A 14,733-nucleotide genomic window follows, 5' to 3' on the forward strand; every position below is an offset into this window, starting at 1 on the left:
GAAGAAGTAAAACTCTCACTGTTTGCAGATGACATGATCCCCTACATAGAAAACCCTAAAGACTCCACCAGAAAATTACTAGAACTAATCAATGATTATAGTAAAGTTGCAGGATATAAAATCAACACACAGAAATCCCTTGCATTCCTATACACTAATAATGAGAAAACAGAAAGAGAAATTAAGGAAACAATTCCATTCACCATTGCAACAGAAAGAATAAAATACTTAGGAATATATCTACCTAAAGAAACTAAAGACCTATATATAGAAAACTATAAAACACTGGTGAAAGAAATCAAAGAGGACACTAATAGATGGAGAAATATACCATGTTCATGGATTGGAAGAATCAATATAGTGAAAATGAGTATACTACCCAAAGCAATTTATAGATTCAATGCAATCCCTATCAAGCTACCAATGGTATTCTTCACAGAGCTAGAACAAATAATTTCACAATTTGTATGGAGATACAAAAAACCTCAAATAGCCAAAGCGATCTTGAGAAAGAAGAATGGAACTGGAGGAACCAACCTACCTGACTTCAGGCTCTACTACAAAGCCACAGTCATCAAGACAGTATGGTACTGGCACAAAGACAGAAATATAGATCAATGGAGCAAAATAGAAAGCCCAGAGATAAATCCACGCACATATGGACACCTTATCTTTGACAAAGGAGGCAAGAATATACAATGGACTAAAGACAATCTCTTTAACAAGTGGTGCTGAGAAAACTGGTCAACCACTTGTAAAAGAATGAAACTAGAACACTTTCTAACACCATACACAAAAATAAACTCAAAATGGATTAAAGATCTCAACGTAAGACCAGAAACTATAAAACTCCTAGAGGAGAACATAGGCAAAACACTCTCTGACATAAATCACAGCAGGATCCTCTATGACCCACCTCCCAGAATATTGGAAATAAAAGCAAAAATAAACAAATGGGACCTAATTAAACTTAAAAGCTTCTGCACAACAAAGGAAACTATTAGCAAGGTGAAAAGACAAAGACAGCCTTCTGAATGGGAGAAAATAATATCAAATGAAGCAACTGACAAACAGCTAATCTCAAAAATATACAAGCAACTCGTACAGCTCAACTCCAGAAAAATAAACGACCCAATCAAAAAATGGGCCAAAGAACTAAATAGACATTTCTCCAAAGAAGACATACAGATGGCTTACAAACACATGAAAAGATGCTCAACATCACTCTTTATCAGAGAAATGCAAATCAAAACCATTATGAGGTACCATTTCACGCCATTCAGAATGGCTGCGATCCATAAGTCTACAAGCAATAAATGCTGGAGAGGGTGTGGAGAAAAGGGAACCCTCTTACACTGTTGGTGGGAATGCAAACTAGTACAGCCACTATGGAGAACAGTGTGGAGATTCCTTAAAAAACTGGAAATAGAACTGCCTTATGACCCAGAAATCCCACTGCTGGGCATACACACTGAGGAAACCGGAAGGGAAAGAGACACGTGTACCCCAATGTTCATCGCAGCACTGTTTATAATAGCCAGGACATGGAAGCAACCTAGATGTCCATCAGCAGATGAATGAATAAGAAAGCTGTGGTACATATACACAGTGGAGTATTACTCAGCCATTAAAAAGAATACATTTGAATCAGTTCTAATGAGGTGGATGAAACTGGAGCCTATTACACAGAGTGAAGTAAGCCAGAAAGAAAAACACCAATACAGTATACTAATGCATATATATGGAATTTAGAAAGACGGTAACAATAACCCTGTGTACGAGACAGCAAAAGAGACACTGATGTATAGATCAGTCTTTTGGACTCTGTGGGGGAGGGAGAGGGTGGGATGATTTGGGAGAACAGCATTGAAACATGTATAATATCATATATGAAACAAGTCGTCAGTCCAGGTTCAATGCACGATACTGGATGCTTGGGGCTGGTGCACTGGGACGACCCAGAGGGATGGTATGGGGAGAGAGGAGGGAGGAGGGTTCAGGATGGGGAACACATGTATACCTGTGGCAGATTCATTTCAATGTTTGGCAAAACCAATACAATATTGTAAAATTTAAAAATAAAATAAAATTTAAAAAATTAAAAAAATAAAAATATCTTCAGGTAGGGTCATGTCTGGAATATGAAAAAAAAAAAAAAAAGATAAGTCAGTGCAATAAGGATCATTACTCTTCCTTTATTAGTAGAAGTTGAGTTTCTTCAAAGCATAGATTCCACAAAAATTTAGATGCAACTTTCTTATGTTTAAAAAAGCAGTCCCTCAAATTTTGGGGGTGATCAAGATAGTAATGAAAAGAGAAGTCTCCAAACATCTAGACAACTGTCATCACTGTGATATGAATTTCCCTGTACTTTTCACAGATGTGCTGAACAGATGTTATCATCTGTCACTGCGTCCATGATATTTTTCTTTTAAAGCTTGGAAAGCAGTAGCTTAGAGAATTAAGTGTCTTAAGTAAGAGATAGGGCCATAATTGGAATCTAGGAGTTCTGACTCTGTGCCTAGGGCCTTTCCCTACCTCACAACATACTTTGTATTAGGAAAGATATTTGCTCAGGACAATAGACCTTTACACTCCTACCAAGTTAGAGTATTTTCTTTTTAATATTTGATAAGATGGAAGACATTAATATTGAACTTTATAGGTCATGTGGACTCACACTTTCCTGAACATGAAATAGAGAGACCAGAGATGGCTTTTTAACAATTATTTGATGCAGCTTGTAGAATTATTTTTAATTAAGAATATTTTGTTCAACTAATAATAAATATTTTGTAATAACTATTTTAAAAACATTTTAACGTTGTAATATTATGTTTTTCATTTTTAAAGTAATTTTTATTGGATTATAGTTGATTATATTTTTTGCAGCCAAAGATGGAGAAGCTCTATATACTCAGTAAATACAAGACATGGAGCTGATTGTGGCCAGATCATGCATGTGGGGAAAGTTGCTTCAGTCGTGTCTGACTCTTCATGACCCTATGGACAGTAGCCCGCCAAGCTTCTCTTTCTATTGGATTCTCCAGGCAAGAAGAGGAGTGGGTTGCCGTGCCCTCCTCCAGGGGATCTTCCTGACTCAGGGATCAAACACTTGTCTCTGGCATCTACCTGCATTGACAGGCGGGTTCATTATCACTAGTGCCACCTGAGAAGCCCGTGGGTCAGATTATTAGATCCTTATTGCAAATGTCAGGCTTAAATTGAAGAAAAGGAAAACCACTAGGCTATTTAGGGTTGACTTAAATAAAATCCCTTATGAATATACAGGGAAGGTGATGAATTGATTCAAGCAATTAGATCTGATAGAAAGAGCGCCTGAAGATCTATGGATGGAGGTTCAAAACACTTTACAGGTGGCAGTGACCAAAGCTATACCAAAGAAAAAGTTATGTGAGAAGGCAAAGTGATTATTTGAGGAGGCCTTACAAATAGCTGAAGGGAGTAGAGAAGTGAAATAGAAGTGAAAAAGGGAAACATATACCCAACTGAATGTAGAGTTCCAGAGATAGCAAAGAGAGATATAAAGTCCTTCTTAAATGAACAATGAAAAGAAATAGAAGAAAAATTATAATTGTAAAGACCAGAGATCTCTTCAAGAAAGTTGGTGATATCAAGGGAACATTTTGTCCAAGGATGAGCACAATAAAGGACAGAAACGCTAAGCACCTAACAGAAGCAGATGAGATTAACAGATGGTGGCAAGAATACACAGACGAACTATACAAAAGAATCTTAATGACCTGGATAAACATAATGGTGTGGTCACTTACCTAAAGCTGAACATCCTGGAATGTGAAGTCAAGTGGACCTGAGGGAGCACTAATAAGAACAAAGCTAGTGGAAGCGATGGAATTCCAGGTGAGCTATTTAAAATTCTAAAAACAATGCTGTTAAAGTCCTGCACTCAATATGTCAGCAAATTTGGAAAACTCAGCAGTGGTCACTGAATTGGAAAAGGTCAGTTTTCATTCCAGTCCCAAAGCATTAATGATTATACCAAAGAATGTTCAAACTATTGTACATTTGCACTCATTTCACATGCTAGCAAGGTTATGCTCAAAATCCTTCAAGCTAGGCTTCAGTAGTACGTGAGGCAAGAACTTCCAGATGTATAAGCTGTGTTTTGATGAGGGAGTGGAAAAATAGATCAAATTGACAACAGTCTTTGGATCACAAGAAAACAAGGGGATTCCAGAAAAATGTCTACTTCTACTTCATTGACTATGCTAAAGCCTTTGACTGTGTTGAGACGACAAACTTTGGAAAACTTAATGAGATGCAGGTGCCAGAGGACCTATTTCCTAAGAAACTTGTATGTCGGTCAAGAAGTAACAGAACTGAAGGTAGAACAAGTGACTAGTTCAAAATTGAAGAGGAGTATGACAAGGCTGTATATTGTCATTCTACTTATTTAACTTCTATGCAGAGTACATCATGAAAAATACCAGGCTGGATGCATCACAAACTGGAATTAAGATTTCTGGGAGAAATATCAACAACCTCAGATATGCAGATGATACCACTATAATTCCCGAAGTGAATAGGAACTAAAGAGTCTCTTGATGAGGGTGAAAGAGGAGAGTGAAAAATTTGGCTTAAAGCTCAACATTAAAAAAAAAAAACAACTAAGATCATGGCATCCGGGCCCATCACTTCATGGAAAATAGGAGGGGAAAAAGTGCAAGCAGTGACAGGTTTTATTTTCTTGGGACCCAAAATAAATGCAGATGATGGCTACAGTCATGAAATAAAAAGAAGCTTTTTCCTTGGAAGGAAAGCTATGACAAACCTAGACAGAACAGTAGAAAGCAGAGACACCACTTTGCCCACTAAGGTCTGTATAGTCAAAGCTGTATTTTTTCCTGTAGTCATGTATGGATGTGAGAGTTGGACCATAAAGAAGACTTAGTGTTGAAGAAATGATGCTTTCAAGTTGTAGTACTAGAGAAGACTCCTGAGAGTCCCTTGAACTACAAGAATATCCAACCAGTAAATCCTAAAGAAAATCAACCCTGAATACTCATCAGAACAACTGTTGGTAAAGCTGAAGCTCCAATACTTTGGCCACCTGGTGGGAACAGCTGACTTATTGGAAAAGACCATGGTGCTGGTAATGATTAAAGGCAAAAGGAGAAGAGGGTGGCAGAAGATGAGATGCTTGGATAGCATCACCAGCACAATAGGCATGAATCTGAGCAAACTCTGGGAAAACGTTGAGAACAGAGGAGCCTGGCATGCTACAGCCCATGAGGTCACAGCGTTGGACACTACTTAACAACTGAACAACAGCAACAACATAGCTGATTTACAATGTTATTATGCTTTCTGCTGTAAAACAAAGTGAATTAATTATACATATACATATACCCACTCTTCTTTAGATTATTTCCCCCTATACATCAATTCAGAGTATCGAGTAGAGTCCCCTGGGCTATAGAGAAGGTCTTTGTTAGTTATGAATTTCATATATACCAGTGTTATATATGTCAATCCTAATCTCCAAATTTATCCCTCTGGCCCCATCCCCCTTGGTAACCATAGGTTTTAGTTTAGTTTTGTTTTTTCCTACAACTCTGACTCTTTTTTGAAATATTTATAGCATTTTTAAAGATTCTACAAATAAGCAATATGTAAAATTAGCTTTTCTCTGTCTCACTTCATTCAGTATGACAATCTATATCAAACCACGTTGCTGCAAATGGCATTATTTCATTATTTTTATGGCTAATACTCCACCTTATATATGTACCACATCTTTATCCATTCATTCATTGATGGACATTTAGGTTACTTCCATTTAATAGCTATTGTAAATAGTGTTACAATGAACACTGGGGTGCATATACTATTTCAAATTATGGATTCCTCTGTATATATGCCTAGGAGTTGGATTGCAGGGTCATATGGTAACACTCTTTAGCTTTTTAAAGGAAAATCCATACTCTTCTCCATAGTAGCACTATTAACTTACATTTCCACCAACAGTGTAGGACAGTTCCCTTTTCCTCAAACCCTATCCAGCATTTATTGTTTGTAAACTTTGTAGGGAGAAGACAATGGCACCCCACTCCAGTACTTTTGCCTGGAAAATCCCATGGATGGAGGGGCCTGGTAGGCTGCAGTCCATGGGGTCGCTAAGAGTCGGACACGACTGAACGACTTCACTTTTACTTTTCACTTTCATGCTTTGGAGAAGGAAATGGCAACCCACTCCAGTGTTCTTGCCTGGAGAATCCCAAGGATAGGGGAGCCTGGTGGGCTGCCGTCTATGGGGTCACACAGAGTCGGATATGACTGAAGTGACTTAGCAGCAGCAGCAGCAGCAGACTTTTTAGATTTTGATAATGACCATTCTAAATGGTGTGAGGTGATATCTCATTGTAATTTTAATTTGCATTTTTATCTTTATTAAAAATGTTGAACATCTTTTCTTGTGCCTCTTGGCCATCTGAATGTCTTCTTTGGAGAAAAGTTTACCTGTGCCTTCTGCCCAGTTTTGATAGGGTTGTTTGTTTGTTCGTTTTTTATATTGAGCTGCATATGTTGTTTGTACATTTTGAATATTAATCTCTTGTCATTTGCTACTTTTTCAAATATTTTATCCCATTCTATGGATCACCTTTTTCTTTTAACTATAGTCTCCTTTGCTATGCAAAAGCTTTTATGTTTCATTAGGTCCCATTTGTTTAATTTTGTTTTTATTTTCATTATTCCAGTAGGTGGGTCAAAAAATATCTTGCTACAATTTATATCAGAGAGTGTGTTGTCTATGTTTTCCTCTAAGAGTTTTATAAGTATTCAGTGTTACATTTACATCTTTAATTCATTTTGAATGTATTTTTGTGCATGATGTTATGGAGTTATCTAATTCTTTACCATGTAGCTGTTCAGTTTTACCATCACCACTTATTGAAGAAACTGTCTTTTCTCTATTGTATATACTTGCCTCATTTGAAACACATTAGGTGATCATAGGTATGCTGGTTATTCTCTGGACTTTCCATTCTGTTCCATTGATCTACCTTCCTTTTTTGTGCCAGTACCCTACAGTTTTGATGACTCTAGCTTTGTAGTTTGGGTGAAGTCAGAGAGTCAGATTCCTTCAGCTCTGTTTTCCTTTCTCAAGATTGCTCCAGCTATTTGGGGTCTTTTGTTTTCCATATAAATTGTAAAAAAAATTTGGTAAAGTTCTGTGAAAAATATCCTTAATGATTTCATAAGGATTCCATTAAATCTGTAGATTCTTTCAGTAGTATAGCCATTTTCACAATACCAATTCTGATAATGCAAAAACATGGTATATCTTTTCATCTATTTGTGCCATCTTTGATTTTCTCCATCAGCATCTTATATTTTGCTATGCTTTTTCCATAGTCATGGACAAATATGAGAGTTGGACCATAAAGAAGGCTGAGTGCCAAAGAACTGATGCTTTCAAACTATGGTGCTAGAGAAGACTCTTGAGAGTTCCTTGGACAGTAAAGCAATCAAATCAGTCACTCTTAAAGGAAATCAACCCTGAATGTTCATTGGAAAGACTGATGCTGAAGCTGAGTTTCAATACATTGGTCATCTGATGTGAAGAGCTGACTCATTGGAAAAGACCCTGATATGGGGAAAGATTGAGGGCAGGAGGAGAAGGGGCTGACAGAGGATGAGATGGTTGGATGGCATCATCAACTCAATAGGCATGAGTTTGAGCAAAATCTGGGAGATAGTGGTCAGGGAAGCCTGACATGCTGCAGGGGATGGGGTCGTGAAGAGTTGGACATGACTGAGCAACTGAGAAACAACAATCTTATAGTTTTCAGAGTACAGATTTTTTTGCCTCCTTAGGTAGTTTTATGTCTAGGTATTTTATTCTTTTTTATGTGGTGGTAAATTGAATTCTTTCCCTAAGTTCCCTTTCTGATCCATTGTTTTTAGTATATAAAAATGCAAGAGATTTCTGTATATTAATTTTGTATCCTGCCACTTTACCAAATTCATTGATAAGCTCTAGTAGTTTTCTGGCAGCCTCCTTAGGATTTTGTGTGCATAGTATCACATCATTTACAAACAGTGTCAGTTTTACTTCTTTTCCAATTTAAATTCCTTCTTTATTTTTCTTCTTTGTGATGTCTAGGCTTCCAAACCTATGTTGAATGAAAGTGCAGAGTAGACATTCTTGTTCCTAATCTTGGAGGAAACACTTTCAGTTTTTCACCAGTGAGAATGATGTTGACTGTAAGTTTTTCATATGTGTCCTTCATTATGCTGAGGTATGTTCCCTTAAGGGGCTTCCCTTGTGACTCAGCTGGTAAAGAATCCACCTACAATGCAGGAGATATGGGTTTGATCCCTGGGTTGGGAAGATCTCCTGCAGAAGGGAAAGATTACCCACTGTAATATTCTGACCTGAAGAATTCCATGGACTGTAGCTCAGTTTGTAAATAATCTGCCTGCAATGCAGGAGATCTGGGTTCAATCCCTGGGATGGAAGGATCCCCTGGAGAAGGAAATGGCAGCCCACTCCAGTATTCTTGCCTGGAGAATCCCATGGACAGAGGAGCCTGGCAGGCTACAATCCATGGGGTCACAAGAATCGGACACGCCTTAGCAACTAAACCACCATATTCCTTTTATGTCCATTTTCTGGATAGTTTTTTTTTTTTAAATCATAATCGTGTATTGAATTTTATCAAAAGCTTTTTCTGCATCTATTGAGATGATCATATGGTTTTTATTATTCAGTTTGTTAATGTGATGTGTCACATCGATTGATTTACATATATTAAAGTGTCCTTGCATCCCTGGGATAAATCCAGCTAATCATGTTATATGCTTTTAATATGCTGTTGGATTTTTTTTTTTTTTGCTAGTATTTTGTTGAGGAATTTTACTTTTATGTTCATCTGATATTGGCCTGTAATTTTTTTGTCTGTGATATGATTTTCTGCTTTTGATATCATGGTAACTGTGATCTTATACAATGAGCTTGGGAGTGTTCCTTCCTCTGCAATATTTTGCAGTCATTTGAAAAGTATAGGGGAAACTCTTCTCTAAATATTTGATAGAATTCACCTTTGAAATCACCTGGTCTCAGACTTTTGTTTGTTTAAAGTTTTTACATCAAAATTTCATTTTAAGTACTAGTGATTGGTCTGTTCATAATTTCTATTTCTTTCTGCTTCAGTCCTAGGACTTATCTTTCTAAGAATTTGCCCATTTATTCTTGACTTTCCATTTTAATTGCATACAGTTGCTTGTAGTAGTCTCATGATCCTTTGTATTACTCTGGTGTCCATTGTAATTTCTGTTTCATTGCTAAATTTACTGATTTGAGTTTTCTCTCTTTTTTCTTGATTACTGTGGAAAAAGTTTTGTGTTTGTCTTCTCAAAGAATTATCTTTTAGTTTCATTGATCTTTGCTATTGTTTCTTCACCTCTTTTTCATTTATTTCTGCTCTGATCTTTATAATTTATCTTTCTTTTACAAACTTTGAGTTTTGTTTGTTCTTCTTTCTCTAGTTACTTTAGGTGCAATATTAAGTTGCTTGAGTTTATTTTTTTTTTTTCTGATGTAAGATTATATTGCTATAAACTTCCCTCCTAGAACTATTTTTCTGTATCTCATAGGTTTTGGATCATTGTGTTTTCATTTTCATTTGTCTCTGGGTAATGTCTTTTTTCCTCTTTGATTTCTTTGGTTATTATTTGTTTAGTAACATGTTGTTTACCCTCCAAGTGTTTGTGTTTTTTACTTTTTTTTTCTGTAATTGACTTCTAATCTCATACTGTTATGGTTGGAAAAGACACATGATATTATTTCAGTTTTCTTACATTGATCAATGTTTATCTGTGGCCCAAGATATGATCTATCCTGGAGGTTGTTCCATGTGAATTTGAAAAGAAAGTGTCTTCTGCTGCTTTTTGGTGGAATGTCCTGTAGATATCAACTAAGTCTATCAGATCTAATGTGTCATTTAAGGCTTTTGTTTCCTTAGTAAATTTCTGTCTGGATGATCTGTCTGTTGATTAAAGTGGGGTGCTTAAGTCCCCCACTATCATTTTGTTACAGTTGATTTCTCCCCTTATAGATGTTAAACTTGCTTTGTAAATTGAGATACTCCTATGTTGGATGCATCCATATTTACTTATTGTTTTATCTTCTTCTTGGATTGATACCTCGATCAGTTTGTAGTTTCCTTGTCTCTTTTAACAGTCTTTATTGTAAATTTTATTTTTTGTCAAATAAGTAGTGTTAATCCAGCTTTATTTGTTTTTCATTTACATGGAGTATCTCTTTGCATCCCCTCACTTTCAGTCTATTTGTGTCCCTAGGTCTGAAGGGAACTTATAGACAGCATATATATAAGGTTCTTGCTTTTATATATTCACTCAGTCTCTGTCTTTTTGTTGAAACGTCTAATCCACTTACAATTAAGGTAATTATCAATAAGTATTTTCCTATTGCCATTTTCCTAATTGTTGTGGGTGTCTTTTTTTTTTTTTTTTTTTCCCCTTGCTACTTTGGTCTTTTACAGTTTGATGACAATTTTTAGTGTTGTGTTTGGGTTGTTTTTTCTTGTGTGTGTGTATCTTTTGTACTTTTGAGTTTGCTCTTCTAATGAGGTTTTGACATAGCAGTCTATATATGTATAGGCTTCTTTTAAGTTGCTAGTCTCTTTCTCACCTAGAGAAGTTCCTTTAGCATTTGGTATATTGTGGCTTGTTGGTCCTGAATTTTATTGGCTTTTGTTTGTCTGTGAATATTTTAATTTCTTCATGTAATCTTAATTGGTTTTCACGGTGGCTCAGTGGTAAATAATCTACCTGCAATGCAGGAGATACAGGATACTCAGGTTTGATCCCTGGGTAGGAAAGGTCTCCTGGAGGAGGAAGTGGCAACCCACTCCAGTATACTTGCCTGGGAAATCCCATGGACACAGTAGCCTGATGGACTACAGTCCATGGGGTCACAAAGAGTTGGACACAACTTAGTGATTAAACAACAACAATCTTAATTAGAGCCTTGTTGGGTAGATAATTATTTTTTCTTCTTCTTTTCTCTTCATTTATTTAATCTTCTGTAATTTTGGGGGTATATTTGGTACATTTCTTTCACATTTCTTTGCAAATGGTATTTTTCAATTTCTTTTTTAAAAATTTATTTATTTTAATTGGAGGATAATTACTTTACAATATTGTGATGGATTTTGCTATACATCAGTATGAATTGGCCATAGGTATACATGTGTCTCCTCCATCCTGAAACCCCATCTCTCTTCCTTCCCCACCCTATGCTTTCAGGTTGTCACAGAGCATCAGCTTTGGGTGCCTGGCTTTATACATCAAACTTGCACTGGTTATCTATTTTGCATGTAGATTATGTCTCAATGCTATTCTCTCAAATAATCCTGCCCTCTCCTTGTCCAACCAAGTCCAAAAATCTGTTCTTTATATCTGTGTCTCCTTTGCTACCCTATACATAGGATTTTTGGTACCATCTTTCTAGATTCCATATATATACATTAACATATGGCATTTGTCTTTCTCTTTCTGAATTATTTCACTCTGCATAATAGACTCTGGGGTGTTCCACCTCATTAGAACTGACTCAAATGTGTTCCTTTTTATACCTGAGTAATATTCCATTCTGTTTATGTACCACAACTTCCTTATCCATCCAGGTCTATAGACACCTAGGTTGTTTCCATGTCCTAGCTATTGTAAAGAGTGCTGCAATGAACACTGAGGTACATAATGTCTTTTTCAATTCTGGTTTCCTCAAGGTATATGCCTAGTAGTGGGATTGCTAGGTCATATGGTAGTTTTAATCCTAGTTTTTAAAGGAATCTCCATAATGTTCTCCATAGTGGTTGTATCAGTTTTCATTCCCACCATCAGTGTAAGGGGGTTCCCTTTTCTCCACACCCTCTCCAGAATTTACTGTTTGTGGACTATCTGATGATGGCCCTTCTGACCAGTGTGAGATGATACCTCATTGTGGTTTCAATTTGCATTTCTCTAATAATGAGCACTGTTTAGCATCTTTTTATGTGTTTATTAGCCATCCATATGTCTTCTTTGGAGAAATTTCTGTTTAGGTCTTCTGCTTACTTTTTGACTGGGCTGTTCATGTTTCTGTTTTTGAGCTGCCTGAGCTCTTTGTATAGGTTGGAGATTAATTTTCAGTTGTTTCATTTGTATTATTTTGTGCCATTCTTAGGGCTGCCTTTTCACCTTGCTTATATTTTCTTTTGCTATGTAAAAGTTTTTAAGTTTAATTAGGTCCTTTTTTTTTTTTTAACTGGGAAGTGGGTCACCAAGGATCTTGCTGTGATTTATGCCAGACTGTGTTCTGCGTATATTTTCCTCTAAGAGTTTTATAGTTTCTGGTCTTATATTTTGGTCTTTAATCCATTTTCAGTTTATTTTTGTGTAAGGTGTTAGAAAGTGTTATAATTCCATTATTTTATGTGTAATTGATCAGTTTTCCCAGCACCACTTGTTGAAGAGACCATCTTTCCTCCATTGTATAAAAGATAAAGTGTCCATAGGTTCATGGATTTCTCTCTGGGCTTTCTATTTTATTCCTTTGATCTATATTTCTGCTTTTGTGCCATTACCATACTGTATTGATGACTGTAGCTTTGTCATATAGTCTGAGGTCAGGACCATTGATTCCTCCAGTTCCATTCTTCTTTCACAAGATTTCTTTGGCTATTCATGGTCTTTTGTGTTTCCATACAAATTATAAAATTATTTGTTCTAATTCTGTGAAAACTGCTGTTAGTTGTTTCAAAGGGATTACAATGAATTATAGATTGCTTTGGGTAGTATAGAAATTTTCATCATATTGAATCTTCCAACCCAAAAACGTGGTATATTTCTCCATCTACTTGTGTTATCTTTGATTTCTTTCATCAGTGCTTTATAGTTTTCAGCATATAGTTCTTTTGTCTCTATGCAAATTTATTCCTACATATTTTATTCTTTTTGTTGCAGTGGTGAATGGGATTGTTTCCTTAATGTTTCTTTCTGATTTTTCATTGTTAGTGTATAAGAATGCAGGGATTTCTGTGAATTAATTTTATATTGTGTGACTTTACTGTATTTGTTGATTAGCTCTTATAATTTTCTGGTGGCATCTTTAAGGTTTTCTGTGAAAAGAATCATGTCATCTGAAAACAGTGAGTGTTTTACTTCTTCGTTTCCAACCTCAGTTCAGTTCAGTTCAGTCGCTCAGTCGTGTCTGGCTCTTTGCGACCCCATGAATCACAGCACGCCAGGCCTCCCTGTCCATCACCAACTCCCGGAGTTTACCCAAACTCATGCCCATCGAGTCGGTGATGCCATCCAGCCATCTCATCCTCTGTCATCCCCTTCTCCTCCGGCCCCCAATCGCTCCCAGCATCAGGGTCTTGTCCAATGAGTCAATTCTTCGCATGACATGGCCAAAGTATTGGAGTTTCAGCTTTAGCATCAGTCCTTCCGATGAACACCCAGGACTGGTCTCCTTTGGATGGACTGGTTGGATCTCCTTGCAGTCCAAGGGACTCTCAAGTGTCTTCTCCAACACCACAATTCAATAGCATCGATTCTTTGGCACTCAGCTTTCTTCACAGTCCAACTCTCACAATCATACATGACCACTGGAAAAACCATAGCCTTGACTAGATGTGTTGGCAAAGTAATGTCTCTGCTTTTTAATATGTTATCTAGGTCAGTCATAACTTTCCTTCCAAGGAGCAAGCGTCTTTTAATTTCATGGCTGCAATCACCATCTGCAGTGATTTTGGAGCCCCCCAAAATAAAGTCTGACACTGTTTCCACTGTTTCCGCATCTATTTCCCATGAAGTGTTGGGATCAGATATCATGATCTTAGTTTTATGAGTGTTGAGTTTTAAGCCAACTTTTTCACTCTCCTTTTTCATTTTCATCAAGAGGCTTTTCAGTTCCTCTTCACTTTCTGCTGAAATGCAGTACTTGGATGCAATCTCAAAAATGACAGAATGATCTCTCTTCATTTCCAAGGCAAACCATTCAATATCACGGTAATCCAAGCCTATGCCCCAACCAGTAATGCTGAAGAAGCTGAAGTTGAATGCTTCTATGAAGACCTACAAGACCTTTTAGAACTAACACCCCAAAATATGTCCTTTTCATTATAGGGGACTGGAATGCAAAAATAGGAAGTCAAGAAACACCTGGAGTAACAGGCAAATTTGACCTTGGAGTATGGAGTGAAGCAAGGAAAAGGCTAATAGAGTTTTGCCAAGAGAACTAGCAAACACTCTCTTCCAACAACACAAGAGAAGACTCTACACATGGACATCACCAGATGATCAACACCAAAATCAGATTGATTATATTCTTTGCAGCCAAAGATGGAGAAGCTCTATACAGTCAGCAAAAACAAGACTAGGATCTGGCTGTGGCTCAGATCATGAGCTCCTTATTGCCAAATTCAGACTTAAATTGAAGAAAGTAGGGAAAACCACTAGACCATTCATGTATGACATAAATCAAATCCCTTATGATTATACAATGGAAGTGAGAAATAGATTTAAGGGACTAGATCTGATAGACAGAGTGCCTAATGAACTATGGACAAAGATTCATGACATTGTACAGGAAACAGGGATCAAGACTATCCCCATGGAAAAGAAATGCAAAAAGCAAAATGGCTGTCTGAGGAGTCCTTACAAATAGCTGTGAAAAGA

The sequence above is a fragment of the Bos indicus x Bos taurus genome, chromosome X, assembly GCF_003369695.1.
Source record: "Bos indicus x Bos taurus breed Angus x Brahman F1 hybrid chromosome X, Bos_hybrid_MaternalHap_v2.0, whole genome shotgun sequence".
Lineage (NCBI taxonomy): Eukaryota > Metazoa > Chordata > Mammalia > Artiodactyla > Bovidae > Bos > Bos indicus x Bos taurus.